The 27,572-nt window shown below is 39.2% G+C and overlaps 1 protein-coding gene across 11 annotated transcripts in view; it reads left to right on the top strand.

Annotated features, from left to right (window-relative positions):
* Positions 1 to 27,572, top strand: part of LMNTD1 (lamin tail domain containing 1) — a 440,038-nt gene that overhangs the window by 95,454 nt on the left and 317,012 nt on the right. For 9 of the 11 annotated variants that reach the window (XM_079936801.1, XM_079936802.1, XM_079936803.1 and 6 more), the window contains one exon: positions 5,384 to 5,562. The exons of the other annotated variants lie outside the window; for them this stretch is intronic. The gene's annotated coding sequence lies outside the window, so the exon portion shown is untranslated. The remainder of the gene's footprint in view (positions 1 to 5,383; positions 5,563 to 27,572) is intronic. 11 annotated transcript variants of the gene reach the window in all.

Here is a 27,572-nt window from a genome sequence, read left to right on the forward strand (position 1 = left end):
GGTGAAAAGCTGAAAGCATTTCCTCTGAGATCAGGAACAAGACAAGGATGCCCATTCTCACCACTTTTATTCAACATAGTATAGGAAGCCCTAGCCACACCAATCAGACAAGAAAAAGAAACAAAAGGCATCCAAATTGGAAAGGAAGAAGTAAAACTGTTACTGTTTGAAGATGACGTGATAATATACATTAAAAATTCTTAATACACCACCAAAAATCTACTAGAACTCATCAGTGAATTTGGTCAATTCGCAGGATACAAAATTAATGTACAGAAATCTGTTGCATTTCTATACATTAACAATGAACTATCAGAAAGAGAAATTAAAGAAATAATCCCATTTGTAAATGCATCAAAAAGAATACAGTACCTAGGAATAAATCTAACTAAGGAGGTAAAAGACCTGTACTCAGAAAACTATAAGGCACTGATGAAAGAAATTAAAGACAACACAACCAGATGGAAAGATATACCATGTTCGTGGATTGGAAGAATTAATATTGTTAAAATGACCATACTACCCAAGGTAATTTACAGATTCGGTGCAATTCCTATCAAAATACCAATGGCATTTTTCACAGAACTAGAACAAATAATTCTAAAATTTGTATGGAAACACAAAAGACCCCAATTAGCTGTAATTTTCTCAATCTTGAGAAAGAGCATAACTGGAGATATCACACTCCCTGATTTCAAACTATACAAATGAGGTACAGTCATCAAAACAGTATGGTACTGGCACAAAAACAGACACATAGATCAGTGGAACAAAATAGAGAGCCCATAAATGAACCCACACTTATATGGTTAATTAATCTATGACAAAGGAGACAAGAATATACAGTGGGGAAAGACAGCCTCTTCAATAAATGGTGCTGGGAAAACTTGACAACTACATGAAAAGAATCAAACTGGACTACTTTCTTATACTACGTATAAAAATAAATTCAAAATGGATGAAAGACTTAAATATAAGACCTGAAACCACAAAACTTCTAGAAGAAAAATAGGCAGTAATCTCTTTGATACTGGAGTTAGCAATATTTTTCTGGATATGTCTCTTCAGGCAAGAAACAAAAGCAAAATTAAACAAATGGAAATGAGACTACATCAAACTAAAAAACTTTTGCACAGTGAAGGAAACTATCAAGAAAACAAAAAGGCCACCTACTGAATGGTCAAAGATATTTGTAAATGATATATCTGACATGGGGTTAATATCCCAATTATACAGAGAACTCATACAAGTTGACATCAAAAAAACCCAAAGAACCTAATTAAAAAATTGGCAGAGTATATGAACATTTTCAAAAGAAGACATATAGGTGGCCAACAGGCACATGAAAAAAAAATGCTCAATATTACTAATCATCAAGGAAATGCAAATCTAAACCACAATGAGATATCACCTCACACCTATCAGAATAGATATTATCAAAAAGACAACAAATGACAAGTGTCGATGAGGATATGGAGAAAAAGGAACCGTTATGTATTGGGTTGGCCAAAAAGTTCATTTGGTTCTAAGTAAAACAAAAGGACACATTTTTCATTTTCACGAAGAATTTTATTGAACAACGTATTCACTAACCAAACTAACTTTTTGGACAACCCAATACTATTGGTGGGAATGTAAATTGGTGCAGCCACTATGGAAAACAATGTAAGGTTCCTCAAAAAATGAAAAATAGAATTATCTTATGACCCAACAATTCCACTCCTAGGTACTTATCCAAAGAAAAGGAAAACATTAATTTGTAAAGATATATGCTCCCCTATGTTCATAATAGTCAAGATATGGAAGCACCCTAAGCTCCAGTAGTAGATGAATGGATAAAGAATAAGTTGATCTATATAAAATGGAATATTACTCAGCCATGAAATAGAATGAAATATTGCCATTTGCAACAACATGGATGGACCCTAGAGGATATTATGCTAAGTGAAATAAGTCAGAGAAAGACAAATATGGTGTAATTTCACTTACACGTGGAATCTAAAAAAAACAAAACAAATGAAGAAATGTAACAAAACAGAAAGATTCATATATACAGAGAACAAACTGATGGTTGCCAGAGGTGAGATAGAAGAGAAATAGGTGAGGGAAATTAAGAGGTACAAACTTCCAGTTACAAAATAAATGAGTCACAGGTATGAATGTATATATAGTATAGGGAATATATCAATAATTATGTAATATCTTGGTAAGTAGACAAATGGTAGGTAACTAGACTTAATTGTGATGATAATTTTGAGATGTATAGAAATATTGAATCACTGCTTTGTGTACCAGGAACATTAGTATTGTTATACTTCAAAAACAAATAAACAAACTCATAGAAAAAGAGATCAGATTTGTGGTTACCAGAGATGGGGGTTGGTTGGGGGGTGGATTGGGATGAAGGCAGTCAAAATGCACAAACTTCCCGTTAAGATAAGTAAGCACTAGGGATGTAATGTACAACATGATAAACATAATTAACACTTCTGTGTGTTAATATATGAAAGTTGTTAAGAGAGTAAATCCCAAGTGTTCTCAATGCAAGGAAAAATTTTTTTCCTATTTCTTTAATTTTTTATCTACATGAGATAATGGATGTTCATTAAACGTATTGTGGTAATAATTTCATGATCCACGTAATTCAAATCATTATGCTCTACACCTTAAACTTATACAGTGCTGTATGTCAATTACATCTCAACAAAAATGGAAGAAAAAAATGTCTGTGAATCTATACAATTAATCCACATTCTGGATAAACACTACAAACTCAATCTGAAATAAATCCATGAATTATCATATGTCTTTTGTATGTCTTTGGCAGATATACACACAAGAGATTATATACCTGTTATCTATTATGTAAATATAGGATTTACTTTAGCTATGCCAGACAAAGTCAGAAAAATAAAAATGCTGTAGGCAGAAGGATTTATAACATTCACAGGGCCGGGGCAGGGATGTTAATAATGTTCACAGCCACAGAAGAAATTAGAAAGAGTAAGATGGACCACAACAATGAAAACAGTACAATACAGTGAGAGAAACTGAATAAAGGCAACAAGATTTAGAGACTTGAAAGGGAGGCTGGGAAACATTGCTTTGGTACAGAATACAATGGAACCAAGTAAAGAACAAAATAAAAATAAGTTGGTTGAGAAAGGAGACATTCTAGGGAATTCAGGTAAGGAATTTGAGTTTGTTGGGTGTGAGGGTATTTGCAAAAGCATATCTCTTCTTCCAGTTTCATGCCTGCAGGAACACAGAGGGGAACCTAACAAGAAAAAAAAGGCAAGGTCTTTAGTTGGGGGCTTTAAGGGTGTTACCTTGTTATTATTATTCCTGAAGAGTACCAGCTTTCCATGTTCTTTAGTTTTTCTTTTGTTTCATAATGGCATTTGGGTAAAATTGCCTGTGTAATACCCTCCTAGACACATGAAGTTTTGGGAAAAAACAATACTTTCCTCTTTATGTCATCGCTTCATGGTGGGCCAAGCTTGGGCTTCTTGGTGTGTTTGGACCATTGTCATGCACAGCTTCCTGTGTGAGGAAATCTAAAATGAACTCTGAGTACGAGAGGGCATGACTTCAAATCCAGATTCTAGCAGTGTACATTTTTGGTTCTGTAAGCTTCTGTTTCCTTATATGTAAAATTTGGAAAACAATTGCACCTAACTCAGAGGTTGTGAGATGTGAAATAAGCATAGTGAATGGAACATAGTGAATGTTCAGTAGCTGATATTGGTTCTTTAATATGAGCCATCATATAGCCATCAACTCAGTCTTTATCTGCCAGTTGCTTTGCTTAATGGCTGAGTATTGTACTGATGGGAAAGCTCGTTCTGCCTAATCAAATGTTAAGTTAATTCCGGGCATGATGGGGCATTTACCTGGTATGCTAGTTTAGTTTAGAAAGCTAAATAATGTTAGTGCATATTGGTGATAATATTAAAATTACTATAAATCAGGAAAAAAGTGTATTTTAAAAGACACCTATTGTTTGGAACTGCATAGAAGCCAGTCAGTATGACCTTGTGACTCCAGCAAGATGAGGTTTGGAGTGTCATGTAGTCATGAGACTACAGGATGAAGAGAGGCAGGGCAGGCAGGGGCAGAGGTGATGCCTCTGGGGCCCGTCTCACCTAAGCAGATCCCACCAATATTTGAAAATGAGAGGAGATAGGTGAAGAAATGGATAATTCACAGGGCTGCATGCAAAGCAGTTTGGGCTGATAGCTTAATGGAGTTATACTTTCATCGTTCTTCAGATCATCAAGTTCACAAAGCAAATGCAGATGGGCATAGCTTCTGTGGTTGCTACCACTTGATTGGAAAGACATTTATTGAGAGAGTTGCTTTGGCAAAGAAAGAGCAAGAGATAATTTCTTAACGTTTAGGACCATGGTTCTTTATCCTCAATATAAATTGTACATCATAGTCTTTTACAGCTGCAATTTTTTTTACTCGTGAAAGAATGAAAATCTTACTTTATTTATTTTTAAAATTTATTTCTCCGTGTTGGGTCTCAGTTGTAGCACGCGGGCTCTTCGTTGTGGCACGCGGGCTCTTCGTTGTGGCGCACAGGCTCCAGAGCGCAGGGGCTCAGTAGTTGCGGCGTGCGGGTTTAGTTGCCCCGTGGCATGTGGGATCTTAGTTCCCCAACCAGGGATGGAACCTGCATCCCCTGCATTGGAAGGCAGATTCTTAACCACTGGACCACGAGGGAAGTCCCTGAAAATCTTACTTTAAAAAGACAATAAATTCCTGAGATTTATTTTTGCTTTTAAAGTTCCAGTGATGCATTAACTTTAGTTAGAAGGGAACTTCAAAATCATTCTTTTATTCTATCTTATCTCCCTTGTCTACAGATCTATAATGTACTCAGTCTTCATGTGTAGTTTCTGCTAGTTCAGACTCAAGATATATTGCTTCCACTGTATTCTTTAGAACATTCCATGGCAGAGACATCAAATTAGTGTATATATTTTTTCTTCACTTCAACTATATTTAAAGTCTCACCAATTTTTTTTCCTTCATCTTAGCTATATTAAATAAAAAACATAACAAAAAAAAGGCAGGTACCAAATCCCTAATGCCTACTGTTTGCTTCTTATTTTTAAGAGAACTTCTTACAATAAAATCAGAATCAGAATATAAATGTGTCACCCAGAAATCTCTTAGCAGTATTGTTAGCTTTTCAACCTACACATTAAAATTTAGTCTTGGATTATTTTTTAACATATCTTAAGGAATCTGAAGAATTTCTTCACCTTAAGCAATTTGAGTAAATGGGATTTTGTAGGGTTTTTGTTTGGGATTTTCTCAATAGCCTCAAGGAAGGTCTGACTTTCTCATCCATCCTTCTGTAATTAAATGACAGGCATTTAGAGAGATGAGAGGCAGGCTGCCCACTCAGAAGTACCATCTCACCCTTCAGGAAGAGCTCCCAAATTAAGGATCCCAAAGCTTCCATACAAGGAGCTACATAGAAAAGAAGGTGGCGCTGCAGAGGTGATCTGGATGCAGTAAGAAATGCAGGAAGATGCCCACAAATAAAAAGTAAGTCTGTAATCTCTAACATGTGCTCTTCCTTGTCTTCTTTGGAGAATTTTAAACACTATTAGAGTTCACTCAACTGCTCTCCTCATCCAAGGCTGAATCACTGCTAATGTTTACTAAAGGAAAGTGGATTCCATCTCTTGGTCTTAAGAAAAATTGAGTTTTTTCTCAGTCTCAGTGAAAATGGTAGTTTTCCTAGTGGAGGAATTAGGTGGTATAAATTATTTTTGGGAAATTGAGTTTTATCTTTGCAGTCTTGCTCTCTTCCATTTACTGGCTATTTGATCTCAGTCTCTTTCTAAATCTCTGTCCACCAGTTTCCTGATCTATAAAACTGAGATAATAATAGTACATATAAGCGCTTGATAATTGTTCTACGTTAATAATTATTGTTAAATTAATATGCTGGAGTAACCCCTCTACCTGATGACTTTTGGGTATAAAATGTCTTTGTCTGGTAGGTAAAGGACAGTGACATCAACATTAGGCATTACTGTTGGGTGTGGGATTAAGCTAGGGGTTGAGAAAAATGAAAACATGGTCCTGACCTTAGACACATTAAATTTTATTTTTGTGCATAAAAATATACAGTAAAAAAGTTGTTTTCAGTTTTGAAAATTTATTGAGCTATGCACTTTGTATACTTTTAATGCATGTTATCTATCAATAAAAAGGTAGAACAAAAAATAAATAATTTCTATGATAATCCTATAATGTGGAGTGTGAAAAAATGAAGACATTTATAGCCTAGTTGAAATTAGAAATTAGAATTAATAGCTTCCCTTTTTTTGGAAACACCACACTGATAATAGAGTAGAAATCATCATAAATCACCACTAACCTGGTTACCTTTCGAAAATTGGAGTTGGTTCCCAAACTGGATGAAAATATATGCCTATTTAGGGCTTCCCTGGTGGTGCAGTGGTTAAGAATCCGCCTGCCCATCATCAAAAAAATCTACAAACAATAAATGCTGGACTTGCACTGTTGGTGGGAATGTAAATTGATACAGCCACTATGGAGAACAGTATGGAGGTTCCTTAAAAAACTAAAAATAGAACTACCATATGACCCAGCAATCCCACTACTGGGCATATACCCTGAGGAAACCATAATTCAAAAGGAGTCGTGTACCACAATGTTCACTGCAGGTCTATTTACAATAGCCAGGACATGGAAGCAACGTAAGTGTCCATCGACAGATGAATGGATAAAGAAGATGTGGCACATATATATAATGGAATATTACTCAGCCATAAAAAGAAACGAAATTGAGTTATTTGTAGTGAGGTGGACGGCCTACAGTCTGTCATACAGAGTGAAGTAAGTCAGAAAGAGAAAAACAAATACCTTATGCTAACACATATATATTGAATCTAAAAAAAAAAAAGGTTCTGAAGAACCTAGGGGCAGGACAGGAATAAAGATGCAGACTTAAGAGACTGGACTTGAGGACACAGGGAGGGGGAAGGGTAAGCTGGGACAAAGTGAGAGAGTGGTATGGACTTACAAATACTACCAAATGTAAAATAGATAGCTAATGGGAAGCAGCCGCATAGCACAGGGAGATCAGCTCGGTGATCTTTGACCACCTAGAGGGGTGGGATAGGGAAGGTGGGAGGGAGACGCAAGAGAGAGGAGATATGGAGATATATGTATATGTATAGCTGATTCACTTTGTTATAAAGCAGAAATGAACACATCATTGTAAAACGGTTATACTCCAATAAAGATGTTAAAAAAAAAGAAATGACATTTTCACATTGTAAAAAAAAAGAATCCGTCTGCCAATGCAGGGGACACGGGTTCGAGCCCTGGTCCGGGAATATCCCACATGCCGTGGAGCAACTAAGCCCATGCACCATGACTACTGAGCCTGCGCTCTAGACCCTGTGAGCCACAGCTACTGACCCCACGTACCACAACTACTGAAGCCCATGCGCCTAGAGCCCATGCTCCACAGCAAGAGAAACCACTGCAATGAGAAGCCGGTGCACGGCACCCCAGCGAAGAATAACCCCCGCTTGCCAAAACTAGAGAAAGTCCGCGGGCAGCAATGAAGACCCAACACAGCCAAAAATAAATAAAAAAAATAAATTTATTTAAAAAATAGTTTAAAAAAGAGAAAATATATGCCTATTTATAGGACAACCAAAGGAAATGACTTGCTCTTTCGTGTCTACACTATTTGAATATGGCCTCCAAGAAAGTTTCAAGAAAATAAGTCTTCCAGAGGAATTCGCTAAATTAATCTGTGACCCACTAAAAGCAAGAGAGAGTTTTTCTTCTTACTCTAGCAGAGAAGTCCTGGGACAGAATGCCTGACCCTACTCTTATCATATGCCTCTCTCTGAACCAGGCATGGAGTCTAGGGGGATGGAGTTCTCACTGCCTGGCTTGTAGCATCACGGGGAGTGAGAGCGCTATGACCAAAAGTCCCCAAGGCAGCATGTTTGGGGAAGATCGTTTCCTCAAGGAAGTGAAGATAGGCGGGCAATTCGTGTAGCGTGTAAAGAAGTTTAGACGTTCTCCTGCTTCATCACAGTTTCAAAGTGGAGACGGGGGACTGATTTAAAGATGACAGCTGCAGTTTAGGCAGAACCAATGAGGACAGTCGCTATGGGGAAGAGATGTGATAAGAGTGATCTGATATTAAGATGTAGTGTCTACAGAAGTGACAATGAACTGAAAGTAGGATGCAGGGTGTCCCCAGATATCCAGTTTGGGTGACTCGAGGTTAGGGGTGACATTCTTACTGAAAAAAGAGATAAGAAGAGAAGTCAGTTGAGGCAGAAGGAAGATAATGAGTTTAGTTTGGGACATGATAAGCTGTAGAAAATTATAATAAGTTGGGAAAATATAAGTGAAACCATACAGCAAAGTTTTTAGAAAGCTAGATTCTTTCGACAAATCCAAGATTTACGTAATTGAAAACAGAAGGAAAAGAAAAAAGAGAAAGGAGAGTTCAGTAACTGAGTTTCTTCTGGCAAAACAAGTTCATTGTGTAGTCAGCTTCATATGGGTAATGAAGCAGCTTTAGCCTTCTATCGAGAACATCTTTGTTTCACTGCCCTTTATCATTACTAAGAATACCACTTTAAAGAATCTAATTTTTATCATTTCAAAGTAATTCATACGTTTTAGGGACAATTTGAGAAAAGAAAAATAAAGCAGTTCATCATGTACAATAATAAATATCTTGACACAGTCCCAGGTTTTCAGTTATTAAAAATAACTTTTGCCATTGTAAGAAACAGCCTAGCAGTACAGAAGAAGATCACCTAATTAAGATCACTTAAATTTCAATACCTTGAGTAGCCACTGCTAGTATTTTGACTATGCTTTCATGCATTTCATAATACACACACTTACACACACATATACACACATGTAGATGCAAATTTATTTAAATGGGGTCATATCACATATACTCTTTTATCATGGACATCTCTATATTTTTTAAAAATTATCTTGTTATTATGATTTTTCTGTGTGTTCCTTCTTCTCTTTTTCATTTCTTTATTCTCTCTCCAAAACAACTTAATTATATATATATAATTAGTAAAGTATGTATTTTGTAAATATATATATGTTTATATGTGTGTTCATAATGTGTGATATGAAAATATGGAGGAATCAGTCATTGTTTTAAAATTGTTTTTAAAAACTAGGGTCATATTATAGACACTTTTTGTATTAAGGGGCTTTTCCCCCTTAATAATACATTGTAAAAGTCCCCCCAAGTCAGTTGCATTAGGTATAATGTAAGAGTGTCTCATCTGCTTGAGAGTAACTTTCCTAAGAGCAGGGACAGTATCATATTTGTTTTCTGGAGGACCCAGTATCTCACAGCATATAGCAGGGACTTGAGAATGAATATGCTGATATTATCAATAGTTTGAAGCCAAGCACTTGAGAATAAAAATATCTGGGCTGAGCAGTTTGTCAAAGCTTATTTATGTGAAGCATGAAGTAGCTTAACACTCCACGAGACTGATAATACTTTTACTCCCATTTCACACATGAAGAAAATGAGGTGCATAGACTTAAAATCACTTTTCCAAGAACACAAAACCTGTGCATTGCAAGCTACTGCCCTCCACTCTCACAAATGCCAAATGGTTGTTTTGTAAAGTAAATGGTAACCATGATAAAAATCAACATGCCCCTCTTGTAAGAGGGTAATTCATCTTGAGGACTCACACATTCTTTGCCTGGAGCTTTTCACGCTTCTCCCGTGGTCACAGTTTTCGTCTTTAGAGGTCTTCTACGATGTGTAGTGGACATCAATTTTCACATTCCATTTACAGAGGAGAAGAATGAGACACAATGAGGTTTAAGTTATTTGATCAAATGACGTATGAGAAGTCGGTAAAGGGAAGAGACAGAGGAAACAGTCCTATTGATCCCCAGGCTAGAATTCTGCCTCCCAATTAAACCTGAATTCTGGAAAACCCCACACAGCTTAAGTTTTGTTATAAATGTGAATCTCAGCACTTAATTTATAGCTGTTAAGGGGAAGAAAAGCAGGAAATGCGGTGCCTGGCTTGGAGCTGGTGCGTAGTTGGGAATGCAGAGCCAGGCTGCATCTCTCCTGAGCTGCGTGTGCTGTGCAGATGGCCTGCATCAGAGTCTCCCAGGGAGCTTGTTGAAAGGCAGAGCCTGGGTCCACCCACCGAATCAGAATCTGGACGATGGAGTCTGGAATTTGGGGGATGCACTCTGTGGTATACACTTTTAATAAACATGTCAGATAACTTTCATGCATGCTAATATTTGAGAACAATTGCTGTGTCCTCCAAAGGACCCTCTTGGGCGTCCTGGCTTAGTGGGAAAGGCAGCCATTTCCTGCACTATGGGCTCTTGGGGAAGTTACTTAAATTCCCTGATTCTTGGTTTCCACATCTATAAAGTGGGGATAATAGCACTCATTAACGCATAGGGTTATTATAAAATTAAAAGTAACGTATGTAAAGATTCTGGCACTCAGTGATGAACTCTGAAGGGCATTCAGCCTAAATCATGATAAGAGCAAAATCTTGTGAAGGTATCTTAGAAAACGTGAACCTGGTTAATTTCCTGTGGTTTTCGGTTGGGAAAGAATTTTGAAGAAAGGAAGTGAGAAATCCAGTGATATGCAGTGACTAACCCCTAATGAAGGTCAAGATTTTCAAAACCTATGTGAAGCACCGTAACTCCCTCATGGCATTATTTAGGAACAGATGGACAGGTAACGTAACAGGAAAGCAGACCCAGGCACAGGCATGGAGCAGAAGAGGGTAGCTGTGAAGTACATTCGGATGGGGTGGTACTATTCAGATAATGGTGATAAAAGTATGTTGAATTAGGTGCCAAAAGGTGAAGCAGTGATGCCAGACAAACTGGAAAAGGGCAGCACAAATATAGGCCTCTGGGAAAAGATTAGGGTATGCCAAATGAGAAAAACAAAAAACACAGGACCCTCATGAATTACAACTTTGTGAATGCATGTGATAGAAAAAATTCATACGTTTTCTCAAAAAGAAAAGCAAACAAAAAATGAAATTTAGAAGCAATTCTGATGAACAATGTGAGAAATTTGATCAAGGGAGCTTTTTCGATGTGACTCGATGTGACTAGGAGTAAGTCACCATCTCCCCTCTAGCTTTAGAGATCTCAACTGTGAAAAGAGTAACTAATTGCTTCTTAAGGCCTGTTTCAGTGGGAAAATCCCCTGATTCCGTAATAACATAATAAAATGCTGGCTTTCCTCTAATTTTGTTTTAAGTCCTATTAGGAATTTTAACAAAAGATCATTTCCATTGGTAGGTTTCCTATGTTGTGCATCTTGTTTTATGTTCTATTATGCGTTGTTCCTTTCTACAAAGCCAAGTTAATCAAATTGTGGGAAGAAACTATGAACAGTTACCATTTTTGAGTGCTTGGGCACTTAGGCTCAACTAACTTAGGCTTAGTTAACTTAGGCTGGGCACTGAGTTAAATCCTAAAGGATTTAATTCAATACTATTTAATTCAATACAAAAGGATTTAATTCAATTCAATACTATTATGATGCCCATTTTATTTATGAGGAAATTGAGGAGCAGGTTAAAAATCACCAAGCTGGTCAGGGTCAGAGGGGGCATTGGACCCATGCCTCAGTCTATGCACTAATTACAATTTGGAGAGAGGGAGGGACCACTCCCTGTTGTTCAACGTAAAGAATTTAGGAGGGAAGGTCTTGATTCCATCAGCAACTGGAGAAACCTTAACTTGTGTTAGATTCTGTTATACATCCACTCCTGTATTTGCCCTGCTTTCTATTCCTGGAATCATCCCCTCAGAGACCCAAAGGGTAACATTACAGCAATGAAGTGAGCCATCTGTCACTGAATGTTTTGGCTACAAAGTTTTATTTTGGATCCAGTAGGCGGGTGGCGGGGGGGATCTGACAGGGCTTCTGCAGGGTGAAGTCCAGGGCAAAGGTCTGGTAATGACTTTGCTTCCACCCCTGAAGGGCTTCCACCTGCCTGCTCCTTAAGTTTATTTTGATGCTCTTGGAAATATTAGCAGGAAATGATTCTGTCTACTGTCATACTCCTTCACTTTTGTTATCTGGAATGGAGGAGAACTTACCTGATGACGTAGAGGGAAAAGAAACAAAATGTTTTAAACGATGGGGCTTCCCTGGTGGCACAGTCATTAAGAATCCACCTGAATGCAGGGGACAAGGGTTAGAGCCCTGGTCTGGGGAGATCCCACATGCCGGGGAGCAACTAAGCCCGTGTGCCACAAATACTGAGCCTACCCTCTAGAGCCCACGAGCCACAACTACTGAGTCCACATGCCTAGAGCCCGTGCGCCTAGAGCCCGTGCTCCGCAACAAGAGAAGCCACCACGATGAGAAGCCCCCACACCACAACGAAGAGTAGCCCCTGCTCACCGCAACTAGAGAAAGCCCGTGCACAGCAACAAAGACCCAAGGCAGCCAAAAATAAATAAATTAAATTTTTTAGAAGAAGAAAAAATTCCTTAAAAAATATTTTAAACGATGATAAGACAATTTTCAGTCTGTGGCTAAGAATACTTAGAATATTCTTTATTTTTAAAAATTAAAAAATTATGCTTATGTTTAGATTCCCAAAAGTTATTTTTGAAGTGAAGTTTTCTGCTTTGATAAAGATTCCCCAATAAACAAAAAAGTGTGGAATTTAACAAGGCTTGCATTTCAGCTTAGGAAGCCAAGATAGGTAACACATTTTAAAAAAATTGAATGCAGGAAGAAAACTTCATTATACTTGCATGAATACATCAATTATTAATCAAAATCAAAATCCATGTTTAATGACCAGAAAAAAAAAAAAAAAACCTCCTGACACTGGCCTCAGAGATGGGCTTGAGTGTACAGGAAGCAAGAGATGTACTTACCAGGAAACTAGCTAGGAGCAACTTTTGTTCCAGCCATACAGAAAAAAGCACCTCAGAATTCTTCTATTAACTTCTCAGCTTTCAGCACCGTGGCTGGTAATTTACCATTTATAAACCTGGGCTCATCTTAATAACCTCATAGGTTTGGGCATTTGGGCAATATATAGGCATTAAATTGGTTTAGGATATCTACCTAGCACACCTCAATACCATGATTGCCATCATCCCTAGCAAATAATTCACAAAGCACTTTAACATTTGCTGGTACCTTGTTGTCCACCTGCAAGAGATAAAATCGACCCTTGTGACAAAGGAGACACAAGTCATCTTAAATAAGCAATTGAGTAAAATAAATAATGTGATATCTTTTTATCACATGTAAATGGAAGAACAAAGTGCATAAAAGTGGCATGGCAAACAGAGGGAATTCAAAAGATTTATAAGCTTAGCCACGAAAGAACCAGTTATTCTTTGCACAGAGTGGGTTTTCTTTTCAGGTGGTGTGAGGGTGAGAGAGCTCAATCACAGGGGTCCCCCATCTCAGCAGAGAGGGAGTTCCTGACACTCTGCTTACAGAGCAGCCAAAAGCCGTGCAGACCTGGTCAGGGAAAAGCTACTACATTAGTCCCAGAGGAGCCTGATGGGTGATAGAAGGCAGCAAACAGAGCTGCGTCAAGGGCTCAGGACCTGGGGAACAGGTCAGGAGATGAAGTGCAAGACGGGTCCAGGCTGATTTCAAGACATTAGCTATGAATGAAAGAGAGGATATAAAGGTATTGTCGAATTAAAAGTGTGGAGTCAGCAGGACAGCTGTGGCCTCTTCTTTTTTGTAGAGCAAGGTTGGATGTTTGAGCACGTTTTCTTAAATCATGTATTCAGGAGAATTGGCTGCTGAAGAATTGTTCCTACTTTCTTCAGAGGACCATGGTTGGTTTCTTTAAGATACTTCTTGGGAGTGTAAACAGTACACCATTTAAACTTTGCAAGTTTCATGGTTTCTTTAAGATACTTCTTTGGAGTGTAAACAGTACACCATTTAAACTTTGCAAGTTTCATGTCCAGAAATTTAGACATAATTCTCAATATTTTTTTTAATTTAATTTTATTTTTGGCTGCATTGGGTCATTGTTGCCGTGCACAGGCTTTCTCTAGTTGCAGCGAGCTGGGGCTACTCTTCATTGGAGTGCACGGGCTTCTCATTGCGGTGGCTTCTCTTGCTGCGGAACACGGGCTCTAGGCGCGCAGGCTTCCATATTTGCAGCACGCGGGCTCAGTAGTTGCGGCTTGCGGGCTCTAGGGCATGCGGGCTTCAGTAGTTGTGGCGCACGGGCTTAGTTGCTCCACGGCACGGGATGTGGGATATTCCCGGACTAGGGCTTACCCCGTGTCCCCTGCTTTGGCAGGTGGATTCTTAACCACTGCGTCACCAGGGAAGTCCCTCAATATTATTTCTAACTGCTCCTTCCTATACTTACAATATCTTTATCTTTTGAGGATATGACCAGCCTAACAACATTTTTATTAATTCTGCTGGCTAAGTGTGGTAGGCAGAAATCTAAAAAGGGTCCCCTAAGATTCCATGTCCCCCAATCCCTGGAACCTGTGAAAGAGGTGTATTATATAGCAGAGTTAACCTTTTGAAAGGGAGATTATCCAGGTAAGTCTAATCTAATTACAGGAACCCTTAGAAGCAGAGAGCTTTCTCTTGCTGATGGCAGAAGAGGAAGAGAGTTGCAAGGCAGGAGCAGGAAGGAGTTCATATACTATTTTTGGCATCACAATGGAGGGGGTCACGTGACAAGGAATGCAGATGGTCTCTAGAAACTGAGAGCAGCCTTGGGCTAAGAGCCAACAAGGAGATGGAGGCCTCCGCCCTAGGTAACAAGGAGCTGTCTTCTGCCCACTGTTTGAATGCATTTGGGAGCAGATTCCTCTCCGGAGCATCCAGATAAGAGCTCAGCCTATGTGGCACTTTGACTTTGGCCTTGTGGAACCCTAAGCAGAGAGCCCAGCCAAAACCATGAGTCTTTCAACTTACAGAACTGCAAGATAATAAATGAATGTTTCTTTAAGTTGCTAGTTTGTGGCAGTTTGTCACCCAGCAGTAGATAAACGTGTTATCTGTTATGTCTAGACAAATGGGACTCCTGGCTGAGTGATGGAATAAAGAAACCTCATCTAAGCATTCGTTCTAAGTTTCCAGGATCCTGTAGCTTCATCTTCTATGACATCTTCACTGGCACTCATTCTACTTTGTTTGGGCACAGGAGTATGATGAGGCTTTGGTGTGCTCTTCTCTGACAGCCTGGAATGAATGAGGCTGCACGTAATTGCGAATCAGCTGGTGCAGGATTTAGCTGCTGAAGTCGGGTTCCCCTGCTGCCCTGTGCAGTGAAATCACCCAGGTGGTAAAGATTAGCCTTCACTGTCTCTCACTCCTTGAAATTCTTTTCATTTACTGGGATAAAATGTAAAAAAAAAAACAAAAACAGAAAGCAAATTCATCACAGGCTGCTATGATTGGAGTGTTGCAGATGGAAAAACAACTCTTTAATATCAGGCAGATTTTCAAAAGGTTACTGGGGAATGCAGCACAAGTGCTATTGCACTTGGACAAATGTTCTGGAGAGTTTGTGCTGCTTACATTTTCATGAGGGGGCTGTCATTGGGTACATCTCAGTGTGAAAGAGAGGCAAAGCCAACTAAATCTGGAAGGTTGTCCCACCTTCCCTTTAGAACTGGGACTTTGAAACCTTTTAAACATGTGAACAGAAAAAATGACCTGCTTTGTTTTATCTTCCTTCTCTCCTCGTCCTAAGTGTGAAGAGGCAAAAGTCCAAGCAAAAGCTCTATCTTTGGGCCTGATAAACTAATGTCAAGCTACCCTTAAATGTGCTTAGAAGGACACAGCCCCTATCTACTGGGTAGAACCATGTTGTAGCAATCATGAGCCCCAGTCCCGGATCTTTCCTTATCAGAAAATTAGAATTTTCTCATCTCAAAAATAGGGAAAACAATACTTATCTCCTAGGGCTGTCGTGAGTGTTAAGCGGGAAGTGTTTGGAAAGCCTTTAGCGCTGTGCCAGGCAGTTGTAAGGGCTCCAGGGATCAGCTTTTGCTGTTATTTTTACTTCCTGCTTCTCTGGAAAAGGCACAGAGTTGTGTGCCTGGAGCATACTGGTTAATTCCTGATATGGCTCTTGCAGCTCAGGATTTAATTCTTTTAGCCTCCAGTGAGCAATAGCTAAGCAACACAAGAATTACAGAACCCTCTGAAGCTGGAGGGTTATTAACTTAGTTAAAATGTGCCAAGCACTTTCAAATACAGCACTACTTTAAGGGCTGTGTTTAGAAATGATCCTGATAGACATACGACATTCCGTGTACATGATTATATCTTTGGAAATACACACCTAGTTGACAATCATTCTCAATTATAATATAGGTCGACGTGGAGAGTACAGAGCCTTATAGCAGGATTTTGAAGGTAACTAATGTCTATATCAGATTTTATAGTTTATAAAGTGTTCCATAGCAATCGTTATAATAGTCCTTTTAGGTTATAATAAAGCGTCATCATCATTATTATTATCTCCATTATATGAATGACATTAAGATTCAGAAGGTAAAGTGACTCACCCAAAGTTCTTCATTAAATTCCTAGGGAATAAGATTCTGATTTTTCTCTCTAAATATCTTTCTGAAGGGCAACTTACTTCTAAGAAATTATTGATACACTTAATTGGGGAAAGACAGATTAATTCTTTTATGCCACCAGAAAACCAAATTAGAGATTATCTCTATGTAATACAATGATTTATAACAATCTCAATTGGTTATCAAGACAGGTAAATTAATAAATCAAAGTTACAAACCTTCAATGTACCTGTACATAGAATATAGTTGAAGAATGGAGTGATGTTGTATTTGCAATATTTAGAAAGAGGTTGGAACCACACAGTGGGTTTCCTAGGCAGTTCAATTTCTTCCTTTACTCATTCACAACATAAACTTTAGAGAAAAGAGAGACACATTTTGTCATTTACTTTCACTTCTAATCATACATCTGTGGTTATGGAAAAGTAAACCTCTTGCCTGTAAATTCAGAGAGCTGAAAACAATTCTGGAGTCGTAGCCACTTAGAAGCTCATTTATAACAGATTCATAATTTCGGCATCGTGAAGTCACTTCATACAGATCTATCTCTTCATCTGTTTTCCTTCTTCTGTCTACATTTTGAAACAGGCTGAATCTCGGTAATAAAGCCACTAAGGGCAATGTTACTACTATAAACATTGTAGAGGAAGAAGTGTTTGAAGAATGGGTAACCTTACCCCATTTCCTTGGTGATACTGTTAGAAATTACAGATTGGTTGTGTAATCAAGATATTTGTGTTGTGCACTCCACTAACTAACCAGCTGTTGCTCTTCCGCCAATAGATATATTCTCAGTTGCTACCCAAGCATCAGTGTTTTCTGTGATTCCCAAAGCACAGGGCCTTGGGCAGTTGTTTGCAATTTGCCATAGGTTGCCTTCCATTAACACATACATTTTGATATCTGTGACAGCAACAGGTATCTACATATTTAACTCTAGTGCAATTTAGAACGATACCGCTAAACTTTGTGGACTTCTGCCTTGAGGTGATGAGATTTAGATAATCTGACACAGTTAGTGAAATCAAAAGGAATCTATCACCTGGGGAAAAGCATAGGTCTTTTAGATAAGTGTAAAAGTAATCATAAACCAAGGGAGTCCAATATGTTCTTTCCTTAGGGGTTGGGGAAGGATGGGGGGTAATTTCAGAGTATTCTGGTTTGCACTATAAAATGGGTACCCAGAGGAGGCTGTTGCAGGGGGAGGTGAGCTGGGATACATGCGGGGGGTCCTTGGGAAAATGAACAGAAGATCTGAGCTGTCAGCAAACATTCTGCTCCTTGGTCTCTCCCTCTCACTCAGTTTGTGGTATATTTTGATGTTATCAGAGCAGCTGAGTTAATGAGGAGTTTTGGTCTTTGTGATGACAAGGAGAAATGTACTATGTACCAGGTCTTATTCTGGAGCTGACGAGGACCAGGGAGTTGCCTGACCATTGCCAAATATCAGTCAGGAGGACTGAGCATCCAACAAGGCAGGAGCGAGAGTCCAGGACCCTTTCTCAAGTGGACCAAAGGGCAGGGGGCTGCCTCAGCGACTTGTCCAGATCAGCCCACACGGAACAGAATGTGAAATGAGAGTTTTCCTGTTGCATCATTGGGGGATTAAAAGCACCACATACCTCACATTCTACATTTAGACCAACAGCAGCAGGAAGGCCAGCTACTACCTCCAGGGTGTAGTGGGGGGTGCCAGTGCCGAGAACCGGCCAACCACCTTCCCTGCTTTCCCTCCCAACTAAAGCCCCCACGTTAACATGGGGGGAGAGGGAGATAAAATGCTGCCTTTAAAAAGGTGCTGTTCTTGTGCAGAGAAGTTATTATTTCTGCATATATACATTATCACCTCCCAAGACAAGGAAGGGAGATCCCAAGATAATTGCCAAGACAGTTTGCGGGGTAGGGTGGAGTGAGGGTGGAGAGTGGAGTGAGGGGAAGGGGTACCTGAACTCTTCTGTGCTCTCCAGCCCCCACGGAGCACATAAGTTATCAGTTGATTTCATGCCCTGGATGTAAGAAGCAGTGGCTAAATCAATACCACTGAACCCATGTGCAAGAGGAAAGAATTTTTAAATAAGTTTTCCTAGGCACACAAGTAGATGAACTGCCGGGATAGATTATTCCTCTCATTTCTAGAAAACAGAATAGGAATAGATTCTTTCCACTAGAACAGAAAGAGTTTATTTCTTGTCATTCTTTATACTGTTTAACACCCAAAGAGTAAGGCAACATCTGTAGTTATTTGGATAAAGTGTTGCCACTGAGATTGCCTGCTTTTTGATTTCAAAAAATACATTTTCTTTTTTCTTGATCAAGGCAATTTTATCTGCCTTCCTACTTCCAACCTGACTGAATGTAATCATCAAGTTGCCAAAATAAGTTACCTTTAAATTGAGAGTTTTATTGGAACAATCAGCATAAATGGCTACCACCATCCCGGCATGAAGGGCCACAGATACATCGCCTTGAATGCTCGGAGGAACCTTCTGGAAGAATATACATTTTACTCCCACATGCTTTTGATTTTATAGGCAACCATAACTTCTGGAATTCCTAATAAAGAAGAAAAAAATGGTTATTTTTAGTGGATGCTTTTAGAAGAAACAATTCGACCTACTCTGCCAGCAGCCTTAAAGGCTGTGCAGGTGCCTTGTAAACACCCAGGTTTCACCTATGTTAGGAACACATTTATCGCTTTGATGCTATTAATAATACAGACATTTACTATCCGGTATGACTCCATAGGAGAGCTTACATCAAGCACACTTAGATCACAGGATCTAAGAAAAGCTGACTTTTGGGTACACTTGAAAAAACAACGTGATGAGATATACTCTTGGCTGTGGGTTAGCGACTATTCATAGATATCAAAGGTTTTTCTTTTTTCTGCTCAAGATCTTCTTCTACGAAATGACACGTCATTTTTTGACTTTTATATATTTGAATATATATATACACACAATCATTTTCAAAGAAGTTCACCATGTTTTAAAACTACTGTTTTCTAGATTCCTTTTCCACAGACTTTTTTTTTCTCACACATCAATGAAGGTACTTTTAAAAATAACAACTGTAATGAAACATTTGCAGTGAATTACTAAACTCTTCCAAGGGATTCTTTTCTCTCTTTACTTCTGGGTATTCTGGAAGGGTTTGTTTGCCCCTGTCTAATCCACCTCTGGACTCTCCAGGCTAGCTGTGAGAGTAACCTTGGGCCACAGCGCCAAACTTATTTGCTCCTGACGAGAGGAATTTTTTTTTAAAAAAACTATGCACCTTTCGATCATTTTAAAACCGACATCTATATTTTTAAAAATTATATTTAAATAAGTTCTTTTTTTTTGTTTCTAGGAGATAGAAAGTATTGAACATCTTGTTAAATGAGATGAAGATTGAGCTGTAATTGGATAACTATTTCACGATATGATTTGATGAAATACGTTTTAATTACCTTATGAAATAAAGCACACGGAACAGCAAAGAAGGCATGTGAAATTTATAGCCATGGGGCTTTCCAAAGTATCTTAAATTTTTGGTAGTCCTGCAAAGCACTCTAACTACAATCAAAAGAGTCAATGCCACTGATATATTTCCTCAGTTGTTTTGAATTCAGAAAAATTGCAAAATGGGTTAATATACCTTCCTTTTAATGCAAGCCTCACCTTAACAGATAAATATATAAAACCGGGAAAGATAGGAGGCCCTGCTTAAGATGCCTTAATTAATCACGAAGGAGGCTTCTCCCAGTACAGTCTTTCCCTGTATACCTTTGTTTGGGGACTTGGAGACTTTTACACCCCAGGGAAATGCCCAGTAGTGAGATTTGGTGTGTATGTGTGTGTAGGTATGCCTTTCTTCTGTAAAACGGGAGAAAGCCTGTGGAGAGGTACCCTCATTCTCAGGCAAACCAATTTTTAGAAAGAGCACATGTGAAAGTTGAAGATCTGGAAACTGAGTCCCTTAAAATTATTCGTGTATACAAACCCCTGAGCATTTGCAAAGCCCGATGTAAAGACCAATTATCTAGGCAGTATCTTCCTTGATCTCTTACAGATCTCTTACAGTTTTACAAGGCACCAAGGAAGTGAGTCTCAATCTACCCTTAGTCCTTGGTTTCCTTGTTGTAGTGAGGTTGGCTAATTAATAAACGTGAATATGACAATGTCAACATTCAGTGGTGTGCTGGTAAATGTTTAACAACTGGCTCTTGGGGGAAAAGGAAGCCTGATTTATAGCATTTGCCCATTTCTGTGGTGCAGATACTCCCACCATGGTCTATTTCAGACTACACCATGAAGTCATCTGGCTTGCAAAATTCCTGAAATTAGCAGTCAGGTCTCAGGCTCTCATGAGCTGGTCCGAGCCAGCTCCAGCACATCAACGTGTCATGATTGATTAATTACCCTGTTCTGATCAGAATCAGCTGGAGGGGCAGTGGGTTTTGCTGGTCCCCCAGTATTTTTCAGTATGCATGCTTACATTAACATACTTACAAAAAAGCAACACCTCTCTTCTGGTTTCCACTTGACACCTCTCTCTCCATCTGTACTATTCTCTGCCCTTGTACCTGGAAAGGTGACTAACCTGTCCTTCCTTGGTGACAGCCCTTACTGTGGTTTCCTCCAAATATGTACACTCCACATTATGCTTCTGGGACCAAAATTAGGCAATTGAACATATGTCTATTTTCTAACATGTTTTAGAAAACATAGTTGTTGTTAAAATGTCTTGTTTTATTTCTTTATCTTTGCAATTTGGGTTGTATATTCTGTGTACTTATAAAATACTATTTGAACATGAAGATACCATTATACTTAATGAGTCATGTCCTCTTGATTTAGTCCCTTGGAAGCAGACCCTGAGATAAGTATTTGAGTGCAGCTTGTGCGATACAGGAAACACCAATAGGGGAGCAGGGAAATAATACAGGGAGAGGAAGGCAGCCAATAAAAGGTGCATTTTTTTAAAATTAATTAACTTATTTTATATTTATTTTTGGCTGTGTTGAGTCTTCATTTCTGTGCGAGGGCTTTCTCCAGTTGCGGCAAGCGGGGGCCACTCTTCATCGCGGTGCGCAGGCCTCTCACTGTCGCGGCCTCTCCCGTTGCGGAGCACAGGCTCCAGACGCGCAGGCTCAGTAGTTGTGGCTCACGGGCCTAGCCGCTCTGCGGCCTGTGGGATCTTCCCAGACTGGGGGGCACGAACCTGTGTCCCCTGCATTAGCAGGTGGATTCTTAACCACTGCGCCACTAGGGAAGCCCTAAAAGGTGCATTATTAAGGCAGCTACTAAAGTGAGTGACTAGTGCTTACTTCTCTTGGTAAATTCTAGTGAGCGCTGTAAACACAAGCTTCAGAATTACCCAGCCTGAGAGGCAGGGAGCTGGGACATGGTTGAGGGCTGCTTCGGAGGTTGTTCATTCCTGGTCTTTCCATTTTGTTAGGTATGTGGGCAGGTTGGCCCTCAGTCCTCAGGCCAGAGATGCAAATATTGGCAGTTGGAAAAGGCCCAAGCACACTGAAAGGTCCAAGGGTAAGGGTGGGCACAGACACGGCTGCTGCGTTTAAAAACTTTCACCAAATATGGGTGTGCTTTGTTAGTATTGTTATTTTGTCTAGAATCTCCAGTTTCTTATACAGCATGTGCATGGCACCTAAGGAGACCAAAATCAAATCAGTCACATCTGTTGACCAGAGCTTCTTACATTAGGTGGATGTTCCTATGAGAATCTCATAGGAAAACAGTACCAAACACAAAAGCCAGAGACCCCACTATTCCTTTTTGGCCACGCTGTGCAGCATGTGGGTGGGATCTTAGTTCCCCAACCAGGGATCAAACTTGCACCCCCTGCATTGGAAGTGTGGAGTCTTAACCACTGGACCTCCAGGGAAGTCCCGACCCTACTTATTCTTTAATGCATCAAAATTTGAGAGTATTTAGAAGCTGATTCCCAAATACTGGAAGAGGAAAGTTTATTATGAAACAATCATTTGGGGTTCTGTGGATCCTGGGTTGCCCTCCAAGACCTCCTTTCTCTGGAGGTGTGGCAATCTCAGAGAGCATGGAAGCTCCGTGCCCCTTCCCACATACCTTGCCCTACGCATCTCTCCCATCTGGCTACTCCTGAGTTTTATCCTTTTATAGTAAACTGATAAACCTAAGAAAATGTTTTTCTGAGTTGTGTGAACGACTTCAGCAAATTAATTAAACCCATGGAGGGGGTGATGGAAACCTATAATCTATATATAGCAGGTCAGTTGAAGCACAGGTGACAGCCTGGACTTGTGATTGGCATCTGAAATGTGTGTGGTGGGGGAGGGGCAGTCTTGTGGGTTTAACCTGTGGAATCTGATGCTACCTCCAGGTAGATAGTGTCAGAAATGAGTTGAATTGTAGGACACCCAGCTTGTGTCCGAGAATTGCTTGGTGTGAGGGAAAAAACCCACACATTGGAATTGGTGTCAGAATCTCAGAAGCAGATATGTGGATGTTCACCGACTCTGCTTAGGCATTTTGAAGAGGAACTCTTCTCCCTTTGTCTGTGACACAGTTTGATAATATTTTGCCTCCTCCTCGCTCCCATCCTCCAATATATGTCTTCCTAGATACGGAGTATTTTTAAAATTTCTTTTATACAGACTGTTTTCTTAAAAATTAAATTAGAAATTGTGCTAGTTACAGCAACTCTTCCAGGAAGTCTTCCCTGACTTCACGCCTCTCTGGCTTCCTGTCCTCCAGTAGAGGCTTTCCTCATGGCACTTGCCACTTGTATGGAAATGACGTGTTTTGTAATCGTGGTTCCTGCAAGACTGCAGGCTCCACCAGGCATGGACCTTGTTTTCTCGCCTTTTTATCCTCATCCTTGAACAGTGTCTGGTAAATAGTGGGTATCAATAAATACCTACTAAACAAAACCACATCGCTCTTTAGGAGCATATGAAAGAAAGTCAGGAAGATAAACATTCTTTGTGAAACAAAAACATTTATGAGTCCTTTTGAGAAGTGAATGTTCATTTTAGAAGCTGTAAAAGCTGATAGACTTTCATAAACTTGCGTTTGTCGTTAATTCCTAAAAGGATTGATTTGGTTAGCTTTCCTGCAGCAAAAATATTCCGACTATGCATGACCTTGCGCCAGTCACCTATGTGTGTCTGTGTGTGCTTTTTTTGTTGCTGTTACAAAGGACATCGTAGATAGCAATATGATCTCTGATGATCAAGATCATCATAAAGGCAGTTTGACAATAAATCCCTTAACTCAAAGAATTTTTAGTAAAGATTACATCATTTGTTGAAAGGCACTAAAGGCAAGAGAAAATAAGAGAGGCTAAAAAAAAAGACGGTAAACTCGTTAAAAATTTCATCCTAACAACTTGTACAAAATTATGCAAAAAGGAAAATGTCGGGGCTTCCCTGGTGGCGCAGTGGTTGAGAGTCCGCCTGCCGATGCAGGGGACGCAGGTTCGTGCCCCGGTCTGGGAAGATCCCACATGCCGCGGAGCAGCTGGGCCCATGAGCCATGGCCGCCGAGCCTGCGCTCCGCAACGGGAGAGGCCACAACAGTGAGAGGCCTGCATACCGCAAAAAAAAAAAAAAAAAAAAGGAAAATGTTGGTCTGATGACCTGAGAAATTCCCTTTGTGGAATATGACTAAGAAATGAAAAATTTTCAAGAATGGTTTATGGAAATATGTTTTGTTTTGTTATTGTAGAGTCATACCCTGTATGCTCAAAGCTGCAGAAGTTATTGGGAGGTGTTAACAAAATTTCTTTCCTTGGAGAATCATAAGACTAGGTTTAAAACCCCTCTACCTGATGGATCCTAAGAGTGGTCTGGCTTAGACTGGAGAACCCCTTGAGTTTTCTTCAGTCCTCAGAGTCTGTGATAGTGCCTGTATATTTCAAGTTGGATTAGAATAAATTTATTTCAAGCATAAATTCATCTTTATAAAAAGAGAAAAGTGCTGCATTTCAGTGATAATGCTACATTTATTTGGGGCTTCTGGGATTCAAAGCGATACGAATCTGAATCATATAGAAATCATAGTATGCAAATGAAGTAGTTGAGTTGCTGGAACTTGCTCTCATGATATTAAAATTAATCTTACCAGGGGGTGCTGAATGTTAAGCCGGGAAAAAATGTTCTCAAATGAATATTTGATTTCATGTTAGAACAACAAAAATCATCATTTTGCATCTTTGATTTTGGCTGGTAACTTCTTGGGATAAAACAAGGTTTTCTCCCTCCCCTCAGCCCCCTTTCTTTTTTTTCCCTAGAGGTTACCTTGTTAGTTCTTAATCTGGTAATATTTTTATGCTGCCCCTGATAGGAGCTCATAAAAAATAGAGGAATTGCTGAGTCAGTGACAGCATGAAAAGCACAGTCATCTCCCTTTGTATTTACGAAGAGGAAGAGGAAAAAGAAAGAAGAAAGACTGTATGAAAACATCAGCTTTTAAAAAATGGAAAATGATTAAAGTGCTCTTAAAAATGGCCAGATTTGTAGCTGAAGGACTAACGGCCCCATTTATTCACAGAGGAGGCGCGAGGCGCGGAGGAGTTATCTGCGCTGGCTAGTGACTCATCCCGCGGAGCTGGAAGGTTCGCCTGAAGATGGGAGAGTAATTTAGTTTCTAGGACGGTTCACTCTTCTTCAGTTTACTCACAAAGGTGCTAATTAAGGGAAATGGTTATGGTGTTATTTTTTCACTTTAACATCTGTTCCTCATGAGCTGGAACACAGAAAACTAAGTCATTATGTAGAAGCAGCCAGGGGAGCTGGATGGCAGTGATTCTGAGTCACTGTCATAATAAATTAAAGTGTAAACCAGAGGCCTGTGTGTGAAAGGATCAGAACCCTATAAATCCATGAATTTCACATGTTTGGGTAAATAAACTTCACGCCAAGATTAGGAACCACAGCAGCCTATCCAGTAAAAAAACAGCTTTTGCACAAAAGAGAGATGAGGAAATACTCAGTACATTTTCACTTCTTTTCTCTTTTTTTTAGAAATATGAATAATATCTGTGCCTGGCATTGTTCTAGGTGCTTCACAGGTGTGAACTCATTTAATTCCCACAGCAACCTCCGGTGTAAGGTAGATATTATTATTATCCCCATTTTACAGAGGTCAAACAAGCAAGCACAGGCATGCCACTTCAATGAGGCATGAAATGGTTAAGTAACGAGTGGTGAGTCTAGGATTCTAACTCAAGCAGTCTTACAACTAAAACTAAAATAAAATATCTTTATGTTTATACTTATATTTAGAGAGAGAAACAATCAGGACATATTGTATAATAGAAACCTGGTAGTCCTTGAATGAAGAGGATACCTCAAACTAACCCAAGTATATAATTCAAGTTTTGCCTAGCAAGAAAACATATTTAGAACTTGGAATTAAGAACCTCCAGAAGCTAGTACCGTGATATTTTGATACTTGCAAGAGTCTCCCCTACTTTATGTGTATTCCTTCCCCCACAGCTCCTCACCCCACATTTTATATGACTTGAGGCATGAAACACTAATTTGAATGTCCAAACTAGGATCCCGGGAAGAAGCTACTATAAAAGGTTAAAACAAACTCTTGCTTCCGTTGTACACTGCCTGTGGGGAGCTATCAAATATCTAAGAGAAGTTGTAAAATAATACTATCCTGATGATCTGTTTTCCACTACTATATATAAAGCCCATGCAGTGTTAATTGTTATTGCTGTTTTCTTTGCCCATATTGTAGAATGCAGGTCATACAAAGGGATGGTGAAATCTAGTAACTTTTCACTAGCTTTGGAAAAAAGATTGATGGAAAATCATTTGTAGTACAGAAAAAAATGCTATTTAAAAAAATGTGGGTCCCAAGTAACTTACGCATCAAACTTGGGAATCTATAGAAACTGAAGATTTTAAGTGTTTGATAAAACTCTCCTAGAGTGTGCTTTCAGTTTCAATTTCCTGTCTATAGGAAATTTGCCTCTGCTGTTTCACTGTTTGTGAAGAAAGTAAGATTTTATCACCCTTTCATTTTCATTTGTGTCTATTTCTTGGCATAAGGAAATCATTCTCTATTGGTACCATATTATTCATTGAATAGGAATCAAAAGGATCCTAAGTAAGCTTCTAAATTACAACTTTTCAACTTCTGAAAAATATTATTTATTTTTACTGATTGGAAGATGGTTTGGATACTATCAATCTCGTATGTGGTACCTACCATCACATTTATATCATAGTTCATTCCTACTATTGCCATAGATGATTACAAAAGGGATGGCCAAAGCTTCTCGTCTAAATTATATATGACAGATACAGAATACTTTTGGAAGCTATATCAAAATTATATTTCTATATCTTCTTTGGCATATAACACTTTTTAAATTTAGTTTTTATATTTATTCGTTTCCTTTATTTACTTATCCCAGTGTAAGTACTCAGGTCTTCAGCTGTTTCTGTTCCCCGGGAAGTTTGGAGAGGCTATTTGTTCAAGGTCATTGTGTTACTATGTGATGGCAGGAGATGGTTTCTGTCGCTTACTCCGAAAACATTTAACCTTTCTCCAAGTAGACCCTGATGCAGTGTATGTTTCAACTTTCCTCTATTCAGTCACACACTTCATGAACAGCCCCAACCTGAGCTGAAAGGGAAGAATCATAATTGCTTTAGCTGTGGACAAGTGATGCAGTTCTGGCCAAGGAGACAAACATTATTATTCCCATTTCACAGAACAAGTGATGGGGCTCAACTAGAACCCAGGTTCCTGAGCCCAAGGCCAACCATTGTCTTTCTTCTACACACGGGATCACCTATGAAAGGGTGCTTCTTTTTAATAATGTGTTTGAATATTTATTTACCATCTGTACTCTTGTATGTTGCTGCATAACAATCCCACAACTTTGTCACTTGCAACAACAGACATCTATAATCCTACAGTTTCTGAGGTGCAGGAACCCAG

This window comes from Stenella coeruleoalba (assembly GCF_951394435.1).
Source record: "Stenella coeruleoalba genome assembly, chromosome: 11".
Taxonomy (NCBI): Eukaryota; Metazoa; Chordata; class Mammalia; order Artiodactyla; family Delphinidae; genus Stenella; species Stenella coeruleoalba.